The sequence below is a fragment of the Hemiscyllium ocellatum genome, chromosome 44 (genome assembly GCF_020745735.1).
Source record: "Hemiscyllium ocellatum isolate sHemOce1 chromosome 44, sHemOce1.pat.X.cur, whole genome shotgun sequence".
Taxonomy (NCBI): domain Eukaryota; kingdom Metazoa; phylum Chordata; class Chondrichthyes; order Orectolobiformes; family Hemiscylliidae; genus Hemiscyllium; species Hemiscyllium ocellatum.
The window spans coordinates 16,728,299-16,740,833 of NC_083444.1; the positions used below are offsets into that span (position 1 = coordinate 16,728,299).

Here is a 12,535-nt window from a genome sequence, read left to right on the forward strand (position 1 = left end):
TCGCACCTCACAGTTTACCTTCCTGCTCAGTACAGCTGTCGGACAAGTCGCGCATCTGCACTACAGCTGCCTATTCGAACAGCGCCGCTGCTGTTTGTCTCCCTGATCGGCGGCCATGGCTGTGACGGCGCTGCGCTGAGCAATGCTTTTAAGCAAAGTGAGATCTCAGACGGATCGTGTTCAAGAGCACGTGTCCCTGGCTCTCCGGGAGTCTGTATTGTATGCACTGTTTTTTATGTCGCTGGACTGTCTTGTGTGTGCAAATGTCGTTGTTACCGTTTTGTAGTGATTGAAACTGGGATTTGAGGTTCCTGATTTCCCTGAAAACTGGTTGAATGGTAAGGCTTGGGGCCTGGCTTTGCTGCTCCTCTCCCTCGTAAAATTGCTGTTTCTCTATGTCCAGCTGTTACTGTGAATTGTTTGGGAAAGTGTGAATCGTTGAATCAAATTCAAGAAAAGAGCACCTCTCCAGCATGCGCCTCGTTCCAATTGCTGTCACCTTTTCACCAGCTGTCTGGGGAACGCAGAGAGGAGCTCCAAAAACAACACCGCTTGACGGCAGCTTGTCTCTCAATGCTGTGTCCTTCGAAGAAAACACATCCGTGGTTCAGGAGAGAGCAAAAGCAGGCACCAGTGACGAGCTTAAGACTCCACCTCGGCATCGGGATCATTCTGCGCTCGCCGTTCTGGCAGAAATGTGACGAGATCTGACTCAAAGGTGCGAAAAGGGCGGCTCTTACAATTGGCCCGTAGGCAGATTTCACTCGCACGTCCCAATTTAAACAAGGGACGGGACGAAACGAGTCGAGGTTCCGCCGAGATTCGAACTCGGATCGCTGGATTCAAAGTCCAGAGTGCTAACCGTTACACCACGGAACCAGCAGGGCGGCCTGCTTTAGGCCAGGCCTGAGCTGTCCTGCATTCACACTTGCAGCAACGCTCTCAGAATCTGGTCTCTTGCTGCTGCGCCCGTGGCAGGGAATACTTGGGTGGTACAGGGTAGAGCAAAAGTAGCTCGCGCGCTTGACGCCGGGGAGTGTCGCAAACCAGCCCACATCCATCATGGGTGCAAGAATTTGCGAAACCGGCAGTTTTGTCAAAGACGATCGCTCACGCTGCCAGCGAAAAGGCTCCACCGAGATTTGAACTCGGATCGCTGGATTCAGAGTCCAGAGTGCTCACCATTACACCATGGAACCCCTAGATGGCAGCGCCGCCGAATCACTGCTCAAGGATGTTTGCCTCCTTCGTCAAGCGTGGAAACAGCAACGACAAGGATCACGACGGCAACTGTGGATCTGCTGATCCAGCAGCTCGTGCACTCGGTCTTGCTCAAGTGCAACCACGCTGTCACGGCCTGCTGCCCTGTAAGGCCGGTGGCCCGCGCCTCCGAAATCCACTTTGCCGAAGTTTTCGGAAGCAGCTCGGGCCGTGCCAGATCTGCCAACCTGTCCACGAAACCTAGTTTCTCAGCGGGAGCGGGGCTGCTGTTGGCCATGAGCAACTCTGAGCCGGGCTACTGCTCGCTAATCTCTCTCACTGGCAAACTTTCAAGCTGCTGGACAATCGCCTTTCCGGCATTTCACTTTGGCTTCCGCTTTCGCACCTCACAGTTTACCTTCCTGCTCAGTACAGCTGTCGGACAAGTCGCGCATCTGCACTACAGCTGCCTATTCGAACAGCGCCGCTGCTGTTTGTCTCCCTGATCGGCGGCCATGGCTGTGACGGCGCTGCGCTGAGCAATGCTTTTAAGCAAAGTGAGATCTCAGACGGATCGTGTTCAAGAGCACGTGTCCCTGGCTCTCCGGGAGTCTGTATTGTATGCACTGTTTTTTATGTCGCTGGACTGTCTTGTGTGTGCAAATGTCGTTGTTACCGTTTTGTAGTGATTGAAACTGGGATTTGAGGTTCCTGATTTCCCTGAAAACTGGTTGAATGGTAAGGCTTGGGGCCTGGCTTTGCTGCTCCTCTCCCTCGTAAAATTGCTGTTTCTCTATGTCCAGCTGTTACTGTGAATTGTTTGGGAAAGTGTGAATCGTTGAATCAAATTCAAGAAAAGAGCACCTCTCCAGCATGCGCCTCGTTCCAATTGCTGTCACCTTTTCACCAGCTGTCTGGGGAACGCAGAGAGGAGCTCCAAAAACAACACCGCTTGACGGCAGCTTGTCTCTCAATGCTGTGTCCTTCGAAGAAAACACATCCGTGGTTCAGGAGAGAGCAAAAGCAGGCACCAGTGACGAGCTTAAGACTCCACCTCGGCATCGGGATCATTCTGCGCTCGCCGTTCTGGCAGAAATGTGACGAGATCTGACTCAAAGGTGCGAAAAGGGCGGCTCTTACAATTGGCCCGTAGGCAGATTTCACTCGCACGTCCCAATTTAAACAAGGGACGGGACGAAACGAGTCGAGGTTCCGCCGAGATTCGAACTCGGATCGCTGGATTCAAAGTCCAGAGTGCTAACCGTTACACCACGGAACCAGCAGGGCGGCCTGCTTTAGGCCAGGCCTGAGCTGTCCTGCATTCACACTTGCAGCAACGCTCTCAGAATCTGGTCTCTTGCTGCTGCGCCCGTGGCAGGGAATACTTGGGTGGTACAGGGTAGAGCAAAAGTAGCTCGCGCGCTTGACGCCGGGGAGTGTCGCAAACCAGCCCACATCCATCATGGGTGCAAGAATTTGCGAAACCGGCAGTTTTGTCAAAGACGATCGCTCACGCTGCCAGCGAAAAGGCTCCACCGAGATTTGAACTCGGATCGCTGGATTCAGAGTCCAGAGTGCTCACCATTACACCATGGAACCCCTAGATGGCAGCGCCGCCGAATCACTGCTCAAGGATGTTTGCCTCCTTCGTCAAGCGTGGAAACAGCAACGACAAGGATCACGACGGCAACTGTGGATCTGCTGATCCAGCAGCTCGTGCACTCGGTCTTGCTCAAGTGCAACCACGCTGTCACGGCCTGCTGCCCTGTAAGGCCGGTGGCCCGCGCCTCCGAAATCCACTTTGCCGAAGTTTTCGGAAGCAGCTCGGGCCGTGCCAGATCTGCCAACCTGTCCACGAAACCTAGTTTCTCAGCGGGAGCGGGGCTGCTGTTGGCCATGAGCAACTCTGAGCCGGGCTACTGCTCGCTAATCTCTCTCACTGGCAAACTTTCAAGCTGCTGGACAATCGCCTTTCCGGCATTTCACTTTGGCTTCCGCTTTCGCACCTCACAGTTTACCTTCCTGCTCAGTACAGCTGTCGGACAAGTCGCGCATCTGCACTACAGCTGCCTATTCGAACAGCGCCGCTGCTGTTTGTCTCCCTGATCGGCGGCCATGGCTGTGACGGCGCTGCGCTGAGCAATGCTTTTAAGCAAAGTGAGATCTCAGACGGATCGTGTTCAAGAGCACGTGTCCCTGGCTCTCCGGGAGTCTGTATTGTATGCACTGTTTTTTATGTCGCTGGACTGTCTTGTGTGTGCAAATGTCGTTGTTACCGTTTTGTAGTGATTGAAACTGGGATTTGAGGTTCCTGATTTCCCTGAAAACTGGTTGAATGGTAAGGCTTGGGGCCTGGCTTTGCTGCTCCTCTCCCTCGTAAAATTGCTGTTTCTCTATGTCCAGCTGTTACTGTGAATTGTTTGGGAAAGTGTGAATCGTTGAATCAAATTCAAGAAAAGAGCACCTCTCCAGCATGCGCCTCGTTCCAATTGCTGTCACCTTTTCACCAGCTGTCTGGGGAACGCAGAGAGGAGCTCCAAAAACAACACCGCTTGACGGCAGCTTGTCTCTCAATGCTGTGTCCTTCGAAGAAAACACATCCGTGGTTCAGGAGAGAGCAAAAGCAGGCACCAGTGACGAGCTTAAGACTCCACCTCGGCATCGGGATCATTCTGCGCTCGCCGTTCTGGCAGAAATGTGACGAGATCTGACTCAAAGGTGCGAAAAGGGCGGCTCTTACAATTGGCCCGTAGGCAGATTTCACTCGCACGTCCCAATTTAAACAAGGGACGGGACGAAACGAGTCGAGGTTCCGCCGAGATTCGAACTCGGATCGCTGGATTCAAAGTCCAGAGTGCTAACCGTTACACCACGGAACCAGCAGGGCGGCCTGCTTTAGGCCAGGCCTGAGCTGTCCTGCATTCACACTTGCAGCAACGCTCTCAGAATCTGGTCTCTTGCTGCTGCGCCCGTGGCAGGGAATACTTGGGTGGTACAGGGTAGAGCAAAAGTAGCTCGCGCGCTTGACGCCGGGGAGTGTCGCAAACCAGCCCACATCCATCATGGGTGCAAGAATTTGCGAAACCGGCAGTTTTGTCAAAGACGATCGCTCACGCTGCCAGCGAAAAGGCTCCACCGAGATTTGAACTCGGATCGCTGGATTCAGAGTCCAGAGTGCTCACCATTACACCATGGAACCCCTAGATGGCAGCGCCGCCGAATCACTGCTCAAGGATGTTTGCCTCCTTCGTCAAGCGTGGAAACAGCAACGACAAGGATCACGACGGCAACTGTGGATCTGCTGATCCAGCAGCTCGTGCACTCGGTCTTGCTCAAGTGCAACCACGCTGTCACGGCCTGCTGCCCTGTAAGGCCGGTGGCCCGCGCCTCCGAAATCCACTTTGCCGAAGTTTTCGGAAGCAGCTCGGGCCGTGCCAGATCTGCCAACCTGTCCACGAAACCTAGTTTCTCAGCGGGAGCGGGGCTGCTGTTGGCCATGAGCAACTCTGAGCCGGGCTACTGCTCGCTAATCTCTCTCACTGGCAAACTTTCAAGCTGCTGGACAATCGCCTTTCCGGCATTTCACTTTGGCTTCCGCTTTCGCACCTCACAGTTTACCTTCCTGCTCAGTACAGCTGTCGGACAAGTCGCGCATCTGCACTACAGCTGCCTATTCGAACAGCGCCGCTGCTGTTTGTCTCCCTGATCGGCGGCCATGGCTGTGACGGCGCTGCGCTGAGCAATGCTTTTAAGCAAAGTGAGATCTCAGACGGATCGTGTTCAAGAGCACGTGTCCCTGGCTCTCCGGGAGTCTGTATTGTATGCACTGTTTTTTATGTCGCTGGACTGTCTTGTGTGTGCAAATGTCGTTGTTACCGTTTTGTAGTGATTGAAACTGGGATTTGAGGTTCCTGATTTCCCTGAAAACTGGTTGAATGGTAAGGCTTGGGGCCTGGCTTTGCTGCTCCTCTCCCTCGTAAAATTGCTGTTTCTCTATGTCCAGCTGTTACTGTGAATTGTTTGGGAAAGTGTGAATCGTTGAATCAAATTCAAGAAAAGAGCACCTCTCCAGCATGCGCCTCGTTCCAATTGCTGTCACCTTTTCACCAGCTGTCTGGGGAACGCAGAGAGGAGCTCCAAAAACAACACCGCTTGACGGCAGCTTGTCTCTCAATGCTGTGTCCTTCGAAGAAAACACATCCGTGGTTCAGGAGAGAGCAAAAGCAGGCACCAGTGACGAGCTTAAGACTCCACCTCGGCATCGGGATCATTCTGCGCTCGCCGTTCTGGCAGAAATGTGACGAGATCTGACTCAAAGGTGCGAAAAGGGCGGCTCTTACAATTGGCCCGTAGGCAGATTTCACTCGCACGTCCCAATTTAAACAAGGGACGGGACGAAACGAGTCGAGGTTCCGCCGAGATTCGAACTCGGATCGCTGGATTCAAAGTCCAGAGTGCTAACCGTTACACCACGGAACCAGCAGGGCGGCCTGCTTTAGGCCAGGCCTGAGCTGTCCTGCATTCACACTTGCAGCAACGCTCTCAGAATCTGGTCTCTTGCTGCTGCGCCCGTGGCAGGGAATACTTGGGTGGTACAGGGTAGAGCAAAAGTAGCTCGCGCGCTTGACGCCGGGGAGTGTCGCAAACCAGCCCACATCCATCATGGGTGCAAGAATTTGCGAAACCGGCAGTTTTGTCAAAGACGATCGCTCACGCTGCCAGCGAAAAGGCTCCACCGAGATTTGAACTCGGATCGCTGGATTCAGAGTCCAGAGTGCTCACCATTACACCATGGAACCCCTAGATGGCAGCGCCGCCGAATCACTGCTCAAGGATGTTTGCCTCCTTCGTCAAGCGTGGAAACAGCAACGACAAGGATCACGACGGCAACTGTGGATCTGCTGATCCAGCAGCTCGTGCACTCGGTCTTGCTCAAGTGCAACCACGCTGTCACGGCCTGCTGCCCTGTAAGGCCGGTGGCCCGCGCCTCCGAAATCCACTTTGCCGAAGTTTTCGGAAGCAGCTCGGGCCGTGCCAGATCTGCCAACCTGTCCACGAAACCTAGTTTCTCAGCGGGAGCGGGGCTGCTGTTGGCCATGAGCAACTCTGAGCCGGGCTACTGCTCGCTAATCTCTCTCACTGGCAAACTTTCAAGCTGCTGGACAATCGCCTTTCCGGCATTTCACTTTGGCTTCCGCTTTCGCACCTCACAGTTTACCTTCCTGCTCAGTACAGCTGTCGGACAAGTCGCGCATCTGCACTACAGCTGCCTATTCGAACAGCGCCGCTGCTGTTTGTCTCCCTGATCGGCGGCCATGGCTGTGACGGCGCTGCGCTGAGCAATGCTTTTAAGCAAAGTGAGATCTCAGACGGATCGTGTTCAAGAGCACGTGTCCCTGGCTCTCCGGGAGTCTGTATTGTATGCACTGTTTTTTATGTCGCTGGACTGTCTTGTGTGTGCAAATGTCGTTGTTACCGTTTTGTAGTGATTGAAACTGGGATTTGAGGTTCCTGATTTCCCTGAAAACTGGTTGAATGGTAAGGCTTGGGGCCTGGCTTTGCTGCTCCTCTCCCTCGTAAAATTGCTGTTTCTCTATGTCCAGCTGTTACTGTGAATTGTTTGGGAAAGTGTGAATCGTTGAATCAAATTCAAGAAAAGAGCACCTCTCCAGCATGCGCCTCGTTCCAATTGCTGTCACCTTTTCACCAGCTGTCTGGGGAACGCAGAGAGGAGCTCCAAAAACAACACCGCTTGACGGCAGCTTGTCTCTCAATGCTGTGTCCTTCGAAGAAAACACATCCGTGGTTCAGGAGAGAGCAAAAGCAGGCACCAGTGACGAGCTTAAGACTCCACCTCGGCATCGGGATCATTCTGCGCTCGCCGTTCTGGCAGAAATGTGACGAGATCTGACTCAAAGGTGCGAAAAGGGCGGCTCTTACAATTGGCCCGTAGGCAGATTTCACTCGCACGTCCCAATTTAAACAAGGGACGGGACGAAACGAGTCGAGGTTCCGCCGAGATTCGAACTCGGATCGCTGGATTCAAAGTCCAGAGTGCTAACCGTTACACCACGGAACCAGCAGGGCGGCCTGCTTTAGGCCAGGCCTGAGCTGTCCTGCATTCACACTTGCAGCAACGCTCTCAGAATCTGGTCTCTTGCTGCTGCGCCCGTGGCAGGGAATACTTGGGTGGTACAGGGTAGAGCAAAAGTAGCTCGCGCGCTTGACGCCGGGAGTGTCGCAAACCAGCCCACATCCATCATGGGTGCAAGAATTTGCGAAACGGCAGTTTTGTCAAAGACGATCGCTCACGCTGCCAGCGAAAAGGCTCCACCGAGATTTGAACTCGGATCGCTGGATTCAGAGTCCAGAGTGCTCACCATTACACCATGGAACCCCTAGATGGCAGCGCCGCCGAATCACTGCTCAAGGATGTTTGCCTCCTTCGTCAAGCGTGGAAACAGCAACGACAAGGATCACGACGGCAACTGTGGATCTGCTGATCCAGCAGCTCGTGCACTCGGTCTTGCTCAAGTGCAACCACGCTGTCACGGCCTGCTGCCCTGTAAGGCCGGTGGCCCGCGCCTCCGAAATCCACTTTGCCGAAGTTTTCGGAAGCAGCTCGGGCCGTGCCAGATCTGCCAACCTGTCCACGAAACCTAGTTTCTCAGCGGGAGCGGGGCTGCTGTTGGCCATGAGCAACTCTGAGCCGGGCTACTGCTCGCTAATCTCTCTCACTGGCAAACTTTCAAGCTGCTGGACAATCGCCTTTCCGGCATTTCACTTTGGCTTCCGCTTTCGCACCTCACAGTTTACCTTCCTGCTCAGTACAGCTGTCGGACAAGTCGCGCATCTGCACTACAGCTGCCTAGTCGAACAGCGCCGCTGCTGTTTGTCTCCCTGATCGGCGGCCATGGCTGTGACGGCGCTGCGCTGAGCAATGCTTTTAAGCAAAGTGAGATCTCAGACGGATCGTGTTCAAGAGCACGTGTCCCTGGCTCTCCGGGAGTCTGTATTGTATGCACTGTTTTTTATGTCGCTGGACTGTCTTGTGTGTGCAAATGTCGTTGTTACCGTTTTGTAGTGATTGAAACTGGGATTTGAGGTTCCTGATTTCCCTGAAAACTGGTTGAATGGTAAGGCTTGGGGCCTGGCTTTGCTGCTCCTCTCCCTCGTAAAATTGCTGTTTCTCTATGTCCAGCTGTTACTGTGAATTGTTTGGGAAAGTGTGAATCGTTGAATCAAATTCAAGAAAAGAGCACCTCTCCAGCATGCGCCTCGTTCCAATTGCTGTCACCTTTTCACCAGCTGTCTGGGGAACGCAGAGAGGAGCTCCAAAAACAACACCGCTTGACGGCAGCTTGTCTCTCAATGCTGTGTCCTTCGAAGAAAACACATCCGTGGTTCAGGAGAGAGCAAAAGCAGGCACCAGTGACGAGCTTAAGACTCCACCTCGGCATCGGGATCATTCTGCGCTCGCCGTTCTGGCAGAAATGTGACGAGATCTGACTCAAAGGTGCGAAAAGGGCGGCTCTTACAATTGGCCCGTAGGCAGATTTCACTCGCACGTCCCAATTTAAACAAGGGACGGGACGAAACGAGTCGAGGTTCCGCCGAGATTCGAACTCGGGAGCTGGATTCAAAGTCCAGAGTGCTAACCGTTACACCACGGAACCAGCAGGGCGGCCTGCTTTAGGCCAGGCCTGAGCTGTCCTGCATTCACACTTGCAGCAACGCTCTCAGAATCTGGTCTCTTGCTGCTGCGCCCGTGGCAGGGAATACTTGGGTGGTACAGGTAGAGCAAAAGTAGCTCGCGCGCTTGACGCCGGGGAGTGTCGCAAACCAGCCCACATCCATCATGGGTGCAAGAATTTGCGAAACCGGCAGTTTTGTCAAAGACGATCGCTCACGCTGCCAGCGAAAAGGCTCCACCGAGATTTGAACTCGGATCGCTGGATTCAGAGTCCAGAGTGCTCACCATTACACCATGGAACCCCTAGATGGCAGCCCGCCGAATCAATGCAAGGATGTTTGCCTCCTTCGTCAAGCGTGGAAACAGCAACGACAAGGATCACGACGGCAACTGTGGATCTGCTGATCCAGCAGCTCGTGCACTCGGTCTTGCTCAAGTGCAACCACGCTGTCACGGCCTGCTGCCCTGTAAGGCCGTGGCCCGCGCCTCCGAAATCCACTTTGCCGAAGTTTTCGGAAGCAGCTCGGGCCGTGCCAGATCTGCCAACCTGTCCACGAAACCTAGTTTCTCAGCGGAGCGGGGCTGCTGTTGGCCATGAGCAACTCTGAGCCGGGCTACTGCTCGCTAATCTCTCTCACTGGCAAACTTTCAAGCTGCTGGACAATCGCCTTTCCGGCATTTCACTTTGGCTTCCGCTTTCGCACCTCACAGTTTACCTTCCTGCTCAGTACAGCTGTCGGACAAGTCGCGCATCTGCACTACAGCTGCCTATTCGAACAGCGCCGCTGCTGTTTGTCTCCCTGATCGGCGGCCATGGCTGTGACGGCGCTGCGCTGAGCAATGCTTTTAAGCAAAGTGAGATCTCAGACGGATCGTGTTCAAGAGCACGTGTCCCTGGCTCTCCGGGAGTCTGTATTGTATGCACTGTTTTTTATGTCGCTGGACTGTCTTGTGTGTGCAAATGTCGTTGTTACCGTTTTGTAGTGATTGAAACTGGATTTGAGGTTCCTGATTTCCCTGAAAACTGTTGAATGGTAAGGCTTGGGCCTGGCTTTGCTGCTCCTCTCCCTCGTAAAATTGCTGTTTCTCTATGTCCAGCTGTTACTGTGAATTGTTTGGGAAAGTGTGAATCGTTGAATCAAATTCAAGAAAAGAGCACCTCTCCAGCATGCGCCTCGTTCCAATTGCTGTCACCTTTTCACCAGCTGTCTGGGAACGCAGAGAGGAGCTCCAAAAAACAACACCGCTTGACGGCAGCTTGTCTCTCAATGCTGTGTCCTTCGAAGAAAACACATCCGTGGTTCAGGAGAGAGCAAAAGCAGGCACCAGTGACGAGCTTAAGACTCCACCTCGGCATCGGGATCATTCTGCGCTCGCCGTTCTGGCAGAAATGTGACGAGATCTGACTCAAAGGTGCGAAAAGGGCGGCTCTTACAATTGGCCCGTAGGCAGATTTCACTCGCACGTCCCAATTTAAAACAAGGGACGGGACGAAACGAGTCGAGGTTCCGCCGAGATTCGAACTCGGATCGCTGGATTCAAAGTCCAGAGTGCTAACCGTTACACCACGGAACCAGCAGGGCGGCCTGCTTTAGGCCAGGCCTGAGCTGTCCTGCATTCACACTTGCAGCAACGCTCTCAGAATCTGGTCTCTTGCTGCTGCGCCCGTGGCAGGGAATACTTGGGTGGTACAGGTAGAGCAAAAGTAGCTCGCGCGCTTGACGCCGGGGAGTGTCGCAAACCAGCCCACATCCATCATGGGTGCAAGAATTTGCGAAACCGGCAGTTTTGTCAAAGACGATCGCTCACGCTGCCAGCGAAAAGGCTCCACCGAGATTTGAACTCGGATCGCTGGATTCAGAGTCCAGAGTGCTCACCATTAACACCATGGAACCCCTAGATGGCAGCGCCGCCGAATCACTGCTCAAGGATGTTTGCCTCCTTCGTCAAGCGTGGAAACAGCAACGACAAGGATCACGACGGCAACTGTGGATCTGCTGATCCAGCAGCTCGTGCACTCGGTCTTGCTCAAGTGCAACCACGCTGTCACGGCCTGCTGCCCTGTAAGGCCGGTGGCCCGCGCCTCCGAAATCCACTTTGCCGAAGTTTTCGGAAGCAGCTCGGCCGTGCCAGATCTGCCAACCTGTCCACGAAACCTAGTTTCTCAGCGGGAGCGGGGCTGCTGTTGCCATGAGCAACTCTGAGCCGGGCTACTGCTCGCTAATCTCTCTCACTGGCAAACTTTCAAGCTGCTGGACAATCGCCTTTCCGGCATTTCACTTTGGCTTCCGCTTTCGCACCTCACAGTTTACCTTCCTGCTCAGTACAGCTGTCGGACAAGTCGCGCATCTGCACTACAGCTGCCTATTCGAACAGCGCCGCTGCTGTTTGTCTCCCTGATCGGCGGCCATGGCTGTGACGGCGCTGCGCTGAGCAATGCTTTTAAGCAAAGTGAGATCTCAGACGGATCGTGTTCAAGAGCACGTGTCCCTGGCTCTCTGGGAGTCTGTATTGTATGCACTGTTTTTTATGTCGCTGGACTGTCTTGTGTGTGCAAATGTCGTTGTTACCGTTTTGTAGTGATTGAAACTGGGATTTGAGGTTCCTGATTTCCCTGAAAACTGGTTGAATGGTAAGGCTTGGGGCCTGGCTTTGCTGCTCCTCTCCCTCGTAAAATTGCTGTTTCTCTATGTCCAGCTGTTACTGTGAATTGTTTGGGAAAAGTGTGAATCGTTGAATCAAATTCAAGAAAAGAGCACCTCTCCAGCATGCGCCTCGTTCCAATTGCTGTCACCTTTTCACCAGCTGTCTGGGGAACGCAGAGAGGAGCTCCAAAAACAACACCCGCTTGACGGCAGCTTGTCTCTCAATGCTGTGTCCTTCGAAGAAAACACATCCGTGGTTCAGGAGAGAGCAAAAGCAGGCACCAGTGACGAGCTTAAGACTCCACCTCGCATCGGGATCATTCTGCGCTCGCCGTTCTGGCAGAAATGTGACGAGATCTGACTCAAAGGTGCGAAAGGGCGGCTCTTACAATTGGCCCGTAGGCAGATTTCACTCGCACGTCCCAATTTAAACAAGGGACGGGACGAAACGAGTCGAGGTTCCGCCGAGATTCGAACTCGGATCGCTGGATTCAAAGTCCAGAGTGCTAACCGTTACACCACGGAACCAGCAGGGCGGCCTGCTTTAGGCCAGGCCTGAGCTGTCCTGCATTCACACTTGCAGCAACGCTCTCAGAATCTGGTCTCTTGCTGCTGCGCCCGTGGCAGGGAATACTTGGGTGGTACAGGGTAGAGCAAAAGTAGCTCGCGCGCTTGACGCCGGGAGTGTCGCAAACCAGCCCACATCCATCATGGGTGCAAGAATTTGCGAACCGGCAGTTTTGTCAAAGACGATCGCTCACGCTGCCAGCGAAAAGGCTCCACCACCGAGATTTGAACTCGGATCGCTGGATTCAGAGTCCAGAGTGCTCACCATTACACCATGGAACCCCTAGATGGCAGCGCCGCCGAATCACTGCTCAAGGATTTTGCCTCCTTCGTCAAGCGTGGAAACAGCAACGACAAGGAATCCACGACGGCAACTGTGGATCTGCTGATCCAGCAGCTCGTGCACTCGGTCTTGCTCAAGTGCAACCAC

The 12,535-nt window shown here is 53.9% G+C and overlaps 16 non-coding genes across 16 annotated transcripts; all 16 read right to left on the reverse strand.

The window, feature by feature from the left end:
• Window positions 1-807: 807 nt before the first annotated feature.
• Window positions 808-879, reverse strand: trnaq-uug (transfer RNA glutamine (anticodon UUG)). The gene has a single exon. It is a non-coding gene; the product is annotated as a tRNA-Gln (tRNA).
• Window positions 880-1,127: 248 nt separating this feature from the next.
• Window positions 1,128-1,199, reverse strand: trnaq-cug (transfer RNA glutamine (anticodon CUG)). Its single transcript has one exon. It is a non-coding gene; the product is annotated as a tRNA-Gln (tRNA).
• A 1,208-nt stretch (window positions 1,200-2,407) lies between these two features.
• Window positions 2,408-2,479, reverse strand: trnaq-uug (transfer RNA glutamine (anticodon UUG)). The gene has a single exon. It is a non-coding gene; the product is annotated as a tRNA-Gln (tRNA).
• Window positions 2,480-2,727: 248 nt separating this feature from the next.
• On the reverse strand, window positions 2,728-2,799 carry trnaq-cug (transfer RNA glutamine (anticodon CUG)). The gene has a single exon. It is a non-coding gene; the product is annotated as a tRNA-Gln (tRNA).
• Window positions 2,800-4,007: 1,208 nt separating this feature from the next.
• On the reverse strand, window positions 4,008-4,079 carry trnaq-uug (transfer RNA glutamine (anticodon UUG)). The gene has a single exon. It is a non-coding gene; the product is annotated as a tRNA-Gln (tRNA).
• Window positions 4,080-4,327: 248 nt separating this feature from the next.
• Window positions 4,328-4,399, reverse strand: trnaq-cug (transfer RNA glutamine (anticodon CUG)). The gene has a single exon. It is a non-coding gene; the product is annotated as a tRNA-Gln (tRNA).
• Window positions 4,400-5,607: 1,208 nt separating this feature from the next.
• On the reverse strand, window positions 5,608-5,679 carry trnaq-uug (transfer RNA glutamine (anticodon UUG)). The gene has a single exon. It is a non-coding gene; the product is annotated as a tRNA-Gln (tRNA).
• A 248-nt stretch (window positions 5,680-5,927) lies between these two features.
• Window positions 5,928-5,999, reverse strand: trnaq-cug (transfer RNA glutamine (anticodon CUG)). The gene has a single exon. It is a non-coding gene; the product is annotated as a tRNA-Gln (tRNA).
• A 1,208-nt stretch (window positions 6,000-7,207) lies between these two features.
• trnaq-uug (transfer RNA glutamine (anticodon UUG)) lies at window positions 7,208-7,279 on the reverse strand. Its single transcript has one exon. It is a non-coding gene; the product is annotated as a tRNA-Gln (tRNA).
• Window positions 7,280-7,525: 246 nt separating this feature from the next.
• trnaq-cug (transfer RNA glutamine (anticodon CUG)) lies at window positions 7,526-7,597 on the reverse strand. The gene has a single exon. It is a non-coding gene; the product is annotated as a tRNA-Gln (tRNA).
• A 1,208-nt stretch (window positions 7,598-8,805) lies between these two features.
• Window positions 8,806-8,876, reverse strand: trnaq-uug (transfer RNA glutamine (anticodon UUG)). Its single transcript has one exon. It is a non-coding gene; the product is annotated as a tRNA-Gln (tRNA).
• Window positions 8,877-9,123: 247 nt separating this feature from the next.
• Window positions 9,124-9,195, reverse strand: trnaq-cug (transfer RNA glutamine (anticodon CUG)). Its single transcript has one exon. It is a non-coding gene; the product is annotated as a tRNA-Gln (tRNA).
• Window positions 9,196-10,396: 1,201 nt separating this feature from the next.
• Window positions 10,397-10,468, reverse strand: trnaq-uug (transfer RNA glutamine (anticodon UUG)). The gene has a single exon. It is a non-coding gene; the product is annotated as a tRNA-Gln (tRNA).
• A 247-nt stretch (window positions 10,469-10,715) lies between these two features.
• Window positions 10,716-10,788, reverse strand: trnaq-cug (transfer RNA glutamine (anticodon CUG)). Its single transcript has one exon. It is a non-coding gene; the product is annotated as a tRNA-Gln (tRNA).
• A 1,206-nt stretch (window positions 10,789-11,994) lies between these two features.
• trnaq-uug (transfer RNA glutamine (anticodon UUG)) lies at window positions 11,995-12,066 on the reverse strand. Its single transcript has one exon. It is a non-coding gene; the product is annotated as a tRNA-Gln (tRNA).
• A 246-nt stretch (window positions 12,067-12,312) lies between these two features.
• On the reverse strand, window positions 12,313-12,387 carry trnaq-cug (transfer RNA glutamine (anticodon CUG)). The gene has a single exon. It is a non-coding gene; the product is annotated as a tRNA-Gln (tRNA).
• Between the last annotated feature and the right edge of the window lie 148 nt (window positions 12,388-12,535).